The sequence below is a fragment of the Hylobates moloch genome, unplaced genomic scaffold, assembly GCF_009828535.3.
Source record: "Hylobates moloch isolate HMO894 unplaced genomic scaffold, HMol_V3 SCAFFOLD_25, whole genome shotgun sequence".
Taxonomy (NCBI): domain Eukaryota; kingdom Metazoa; phylum Chordata; class Mammalia; order Primates; family Hylobatidae; genus Hylobates; species Hylobates moloch.
The window spans coordinates 2143369-2150881 of record NW_026652300.1 but is presented as its reverse complement, the minus strand read 5'-3'; positions in this window follow the sequence as shown (position 1 = coordinate 2150881).

Genomic DNA, 7513 nt, shown 5'->3' with positions numbered 1-7513 from the left:
TGTTGGTGGAACTGTAAACTAGTTCAACCATTGTGGAAGTCAGTGTGGAGATTCCTCAGGGATCTAGAACTAGAAATACCATTTGACCCAGCCATCCCATTACTGGGTATATACCCAAAGGACTATAAACCATGCCGCTATAAAGACACATGCACACATATATTTATTGCGGCACTATTCACAATAGCAAAGACTTGGAACCAACCCAAATGTCCAACAACGATAGACTGGATTAAAGAAATGTGGCACATATATACCATGGAATACTATGCAGCCATAAAAACTGATGAGATCATGTCCTTTGTAGGGACATGGATTAAACTGGAAAACATCATTCTCAGTAAACTATCGCAAGGACAAAAAACCAAACACTGCATCTTCTCACTCATAGGTGGGAATGGAACAAAGAGAACTCATGGACACAGGAAGGGGAACATCACACTCCGGAGACTGTTGTGGGGTTGGGGGAGGGGGGAGGGACAGCATTAGGAGATATACCTAAAGCTAAATGATGAGCTAATGGGTGCAGGAAATCAACATGGCACATGGATACATATGTAACAAACCTGCATATTGTGCACATGTACCCTAAAAACTAAAGTATAATGAAAAATAAAAAATAAGAAAAAAGAAAGTACTCAGTACTACAAAGAAAACCAGCAAATAGACAGAAAATTCCTCAGCATGGCAAATTCACTTCTAAAGAAGGGTGCAGCTTGCTATAGTCATGATTGGAAGAGCACACAAAGTGGGTTTGGGAAGGGGTTTTTATCCCTAACGCAGTTACTAGCCCTTCTATGTCCTTTCTCCATTGGCTGGGGTTGGACCTCAAAATCTAAGCTAACTTGACTGACTAAGGTTTAAAATTTAATAGGGTCTATTAGGTGGGAAGAAAGAGGGACCATCTGTCACTAGGCAGGAAGTCATTTATGGACTAGTCTGGGTGTGGGAAAGGTGGGAAGGTTGTTTACAGAACAGGTAGCTAGGAAACAAGGAAGTAAGGGAAGCTGGTCTTAAGAAACAAAGACAAGAGAATTTCTGAAAATTTTCCCCTCTTGATTTTATAATTTTCCCTCTTCAAAATGCCTTAGCATATCTAGGTTCTGTTATTCTTCTTGGGCATCAAGTAGGAAGAGTTTACCTGAATAAGGCAGGTTTAAACTAAGAGAGGTTTTGGTGAGAAATGTTTTTATACGTCATTGCACTAAACCACGAATACAGGGTATGATACAACATTCTACAAGAATGAGCACACCCATAACGATTATAAGGGAGGTAAATATTAAGGTCATAGTTATCTTCCATTTCTTGAACTATTTCTCCATGAGGCTTGTAAAGTGGTCATCTATTTCAGAATTTTTAGCCAACTCATTTGATAAGGAGGCAAGGGCTTGCAAGGCTTTTTATTGTTCCATTGCAGAGATGTTATGAGGAATAAAAGTCCAACACTCAACTCCAATCATGACACAAACCCCGACTTTTTCAGCTAATAACATGTCAACGTGTATTATATTTTCCCAGACCGTTTAGCTAGTAGGGCCTAATTTTTCAGCTATTCCATTAATTCCATCTCTAGTAAAATTAACAAAGCACTGTTGACTGTAATAGACACAATTTATCAAAGCTACACTTTTGTTACAGTTGACCACCAGAACAATATAGACTCCAGTCCTGCAGCTATTTGATTTTGGGCTTTGAATTCATCTAGTACCCCTCATGATATTCCAATAGCATCTATATAAACATGAGGATCAAAGGATTCATGACAGACATCTCTTTCTTTATGATACACTGTCTTAAATTTTCTTGGCCAATGAAATGCAAGGTGAAAGGGATAGCCAATTGAATTAGAGCCCAAGTGCTGCTCCAGTTACCTGGAAAAGTACCCAGAAATTGTCCCCCACAATAACACCATATATCTGCTCAACAGTGGACAGGGGCAGAATGATTGATAAGCTCTTGAAAAGGCTATGTTTAACTTCACTCTGTTAGGTCTCCAAGGAATACTAACTTTCCCCCTGCTGTGAAAGGCATGAGGCGAAGTTAACATTGGAGGCTGGAAGCTGGGTGACCCTCAGGGGCTGAAACATAGGACTTTTGAGTTCAGGAAACAGCAGCGAAAGAGTCCTGCATGACTCATTACCCCAGATTGCAGGGTTCTGGAAGAGTGCTACCATAGAGCGCATGCCTCGTTAGATACTCATCAAAGTAGGAAGGGAACAATTTGGGTTTCTGGCCTAGTTGACAAGCATAACAGTCACTTTTATTTGGTGGGTGGATGGAATATTTAATCCATTCCAACCAGGCATTTGCACGTTGATTTCCTGGTTCAATAGCTAGAGTTTGCTTAAAATATTTAATTTCTACAATTGCTACCTTAGTTTTATCATTGGTATGAAGGAAGAAAATATTTTATTAGAGCAGGATTTAGGAGGAGAGGGAGAAGAGGGTGAAGGAGGAGGAGGAAAGATGAAGCTCGTTTTGTTTTTTGTTTATTTTTTATTTTTTAGTTTTTATTATTATACTTTAGGTTTTAGGGTACATGTACACAATGTGCAGGTTTGTTACATATGTATCCATGTGCCACGTTGGTGTGCTGCACCCATTAATTCGTCATTTAGCATTAGGTATATCTTCTAATGCTGACCTTCCCCCCTCCCCCCCCACAATAGTCCCCAGAGTGTAATGTTCCCCGTCCTGTGTCCATGAGTTCTCATTGTTCAATTCCCACCTATGAGTGAGAACATGAGGTGTTTGTGTTTTTTGTCCTTGCGATAGTTTACTGAGAATGATGTTTTCCGGTTTCATCCACGTCCCTACAAAGGATATGAACTCATCACTTTTTATGGCTGCATAGTATTCCATGGTGAATATGTGCCACATTTTCTTAATCCAGTCTATCATTGTTGGACATTTGGGTTGGTTCCAAGTCTGTGCTATTGTGAATAGTGCCGCAATAAACATACGTGTGCATGTGTCTTTATAGCAGCATGATTTATAGTCCTTTGGGTATATACCCAGTAATGGGATGGCTGGGTCAAATGGTGTTTCTAGTTCTAGATCCCTGAAGAATCACCACACTGACTTCCACAATGGTTGAACTATTTTACAGTCCCACCAACAGTGTAAAAGTGTTCCTATTTCTCCACATCCTCTCCAGCACCTGTTGTTTCCTGACTTCTTAATGATGGCCATTCTAACTGGTGTGAGATGGTATCTCACTGTGGTTTTGATTTGCATTTCTCTGATGGCCAGTGATGATGAGCATTTCTTCATGTGTTTTTCGGCTGCATAAATGTCTTCTTTTGAGAAGTGTCTTGCTCATTTTGAAATATTCTATAGAGTCTATTCTGAGACTTCTGCTCCTTTTATAAAAATGGCTCAAGAAAGGGTAAGACTCTTGGGATGTTGGAATAGTAATGGAAATTTTTACAAGATTACACTGGTTGTATTGGCAATTGGGAATACTCCCTTTGATGAAATTAATGTAAGGTTTTAGAAATATACAACTACTCATTGGGGCAGTCTATCCTTGGTTTTTGGTGGTCCAATGTTCTATGGCATAGATTCTGATGCTCTGCTTTAGGAAGACAAGATTCACAATTAACAGAATCTCTGTTAAAATCTTCCCACACTAATTGATCCCGGCTAACTGATTTTCCTCTGAGGAGGGCCAGGAAAGGCAAAGTTACATTTCTGAATTAGAGAGTTGTGTTTTACTTTGCCGATCTCCACAAGGTATAACAAGACAAGCATTAACAGTGAAGTTTGAGATGAGGTAGAATTAGTATTATTAATAATAAGGTGTGGGGTAGATTGGCAAAAGAGGAAAGGGATGAAGAGGCAGATTAAGCTTTTCTCTTTAATGTTACTTTGGTAGGTGTTGGTTCTGGAATGACATTCCATGACTTTGGAGAGGGCAAGTCTTTCTTGGCTCTGTTATGGTGGATTCATCCTCTCTCAGTGGTCTGGACTGAGGTATCATTTGTGAGTAGCACTACGTAAGGTCCTTCCCAGGTGGGTTTAAGCTTTACCTCTTTCCAACTTCTGATAAAAACGGTGGTCTCCAGGCTTCTTTTGGTGAATTGGGAATTTAAGGGGTGGCATTTGTGCCAGGAGGCCTTGAGTCCTGAGGGAAGAGAAGGTAGGAGATAGATCTAATGCATAGTTTCTAAGAAACTGACCTTTTGTCCCAAATGTAGGAACATCAGTAGTATAATGTAGATAAGGCAATCCATAAGGAATTTCATAAGGGTATAGGCTTATATCTTTTCAGAGAGCAGTTCATACACTCAACAGGGCAATAGATTCTACTTTTCCTGATGAAGGTGGATGCCATGGCGTGTGGTATTCCCACTTTCTTGTCAGGGTTTGTTTGTTGGTTTTTCTGCACACTATGCAACTCTGTCTGAAGTTGACTCCTTTCAGTGATTTCATGGTCTCACTGACTTCAAGAATTAAGCTGCAGACCTTTGCGGTGAGTGTTACAGCTCTTAAATGTGGCACGGACAAAAAGAATGAGAATCAGCAAGATATATTGTGAAGAGTGAAAGAACAAAGTTTCACAGCTTGGAAGGGGACTCAAGCTGGTTGCTGCTGTTGTCTGGGATGGCCAGGTCTTATTCATTATTTGTTCCAAACAACGTCCTGCCAATGGGTCTATTTTATAGAGTGCTGATTGGTCCAATTTAGAGAATGTTGTAATGATAAATTTTACAGAGCACTGATTGGTGCAGTTTACAAACCTCTAGCTAGCTACACAGTGTTGATTTGTTCATTTTAACAGAGCACTGGTTGATGTATTGTACAAACCTCTTGCAAGACAGAAAACTTCTCCAAGTCCCCAATCAACCCAGGAAGTCCAGCTGACTTTGCCTCTCAATCTCCTCTCTAAACAGGACACTTCAACTGCTGTTGGGAATTGGGTGATGACGTCTCCACCTACTTCCTACTGGACAGAGGTAAAGAAGGGGCCCTGAAGTTTTAGTGTCCTCTAGAGGGGAACTCTCTAAGCCAGCCAAAGAGCCAGTGGGTTGGTCCAAGTGTCCTCGGTAGAAATTATTAGTTGAGCTCTTATAGGGTTCCATTTGTAAGACCATCTGTATCTTGATGGCATTGAATCTGGAAGAAACAAATTTGACAAGGAGGTTACAAACACAAGCCCCAAAGACAAGTAATAGCAAGATGACTGTCACAGGACCTAGAAAGGGAAAAAGCCATGTTGCCTAAATCCAGACGTTGCTATAAGAGTTTGAAAGGCATTGTCTGATTTCAGAATCCTTTTCCTGTAAATGATGGGCATCATCTCATACTATGCCTAACTTGTTAGTGTAAAAGCATCACTCCTCACGTAAGAGGGTACAAAGTTCTGCTTCCTCAACAGTGAACAGATCTAGGCCTTGGCGGTTTTGGAGAGTCCTTGCTGCTAAAGAGTCTATTTGGGATTGTATAGTAAAGATATTTATTGTTATTTCTTGCAAACTGTCTGAGAAATCCTTTGAGAGTGTGTGGTAGTAGGATAGTGAAGTGGACAAACCTGCTACTCTGGTTCTTGTAGCAGTGGCCACTCCCAACCCTATAAGTAGGGACATTAGGTGTATGGCCCTGCGCTGACAGACTTGGGCTTTGAGAGGCGCTAATAGTGTGTGATTTCCTCGGGCCATGTTAATGTTGGGACTTAGGAAGACTAAGGTGCAGGTGCCTGTCCAGTTGGTGAGGAGGCATGTGTAGGTTGAAGTTCAACATAAGAAGAATATGACTTGGCTGGGTAGACAGAACTTGTTGTGTATGTTAAAAAGGCAAGCGAGTTTTTGTTTTTATTTTCCCATACCACTAGAGTACTTGTCAAGGCAGCTCCAGTCAGCAGCTGGAAACGGGTGTTGGGAACCAACTGAGTGGTTCCCTGTGTTCTGTTTTCTCGATGGAGAAAAAGCCATTTTGTGCCCACTAGGAACCACTTAAGAGATTGATTAAAAGAGGGGAGGAGAAAGAATTCACTAGTGGTGAGGACGCTGCTGCAGGGGGTCCAGGTGTGAATGGCCATGAAAGGAGTATGGTTGCCATTGCAAAATGTGGACTGTTTGTTAAGCAGGGAGGAGGTGATGATTTATGGAGGCGCTGACAAGTGAACAAGCCATCTGATTCGAGAGCTGTATGGGTGACTCGGACGTTACTATGATCAATTGGGTCTTAAATTTGTAGGGTGCAATTACACTGATGGGGAGGTAGGTACTCCGGGGGCAGGCCTGATAACAGGTTGCATTGGATGCATAAAGGGTCTTGGGAAGTTAAGACCGTATTCGCAGTTACAGGGCCGTGTATGGATTTTTCATTGCTTGTGTAATGGGTGAGATTGGAAATGTAAGAACCTAAAAGTTGAATTGCTTGTCATGTTAGGGTATTCTTGGTCCTATCAGAGTTGGTGAAGTTCGCTAATGATTGAATATTTAAAACTCAGAATGGTAATCTTCCTTCGTAACGAGTATGGTGGGTTAAGTTAGGAGAAATCCAGTTTTTTTGAGGGAACAGGAGTGGCAATGTAAGCAGTGGTACATAGAGAGATACAAAACCAACAGTCATTTGCCAGGGAAGGATTGGACTGGTTTAACAGAGAGTGGGTTAAGTTGAGAATCTTGTAGAGGTAATTAGGAGCTAGTGGAAGGGGAGGGGAGACTGTGTGGGGTATCCAAGGAAGCAGGAGGGATAAGTAGGCAAAGAGTAAGTAGGAAGGTAAAGAGGGTGCACTGGAATATGAGATCATTTTATCCAGTCTGAGTTAAAGGTAGGAGTAAATTGCTGTCAGAAGGAAGAATGATAGAAAGAATATTGATGTGATTAGGATTTTTATCCCTGCAGGAGCTATAGTATATAGCCCTATTGCAAAGATTATTGTTAGTATGCTTCTTAATAATGTAATGAAAGAGTAAAAGGATTCCATTAAAGAGGCAAGGAGAGGTGTTAAAAATTATGTAGGTTTTCACTTATCTTTTTTAAGTAGGAAGGGATTTTTCCTCAGTATCAGCTGTTGGAGTCTTTTTAGTCTGGTATGTTTCCTTCTGAAATAGAAGATGCAAGTCCTCCAATGGCTCACAGGTGTATCGAGGCTGGTCTGGCTAATCTTTGGATTCCTGAGCTGTGGGTCCCACAAGTTCCACCAGGGGTGTCCAAAGTTTAACTGGGGTGTGGTGAATCCAAGATTTCACTCCTGCCATGTTAATTGCAGTGGGGGTAGATAGGATTACTGAGTGTGGTCCGTACCACAAGAATCCATAGATGGGAAGTTAGAGGGGAGTGATTTGACCAACAATAGATCTCCTGTTGAAATAACTCCATTCTTTTTTCTCTGTGATATTCTTCTTGTAGGTTTTTAAGGTTTCATTGACATTTTGCCAAATAAGTTTTATCTTTGATCAAGTTGGCCATTTCCTGAATCAAGTAGGAGGTCATTTGTGAGAAAAAGTCATCCATATAGACTTTCATATAAACTGAACCACATTTTTTGAAGAGATTTTCA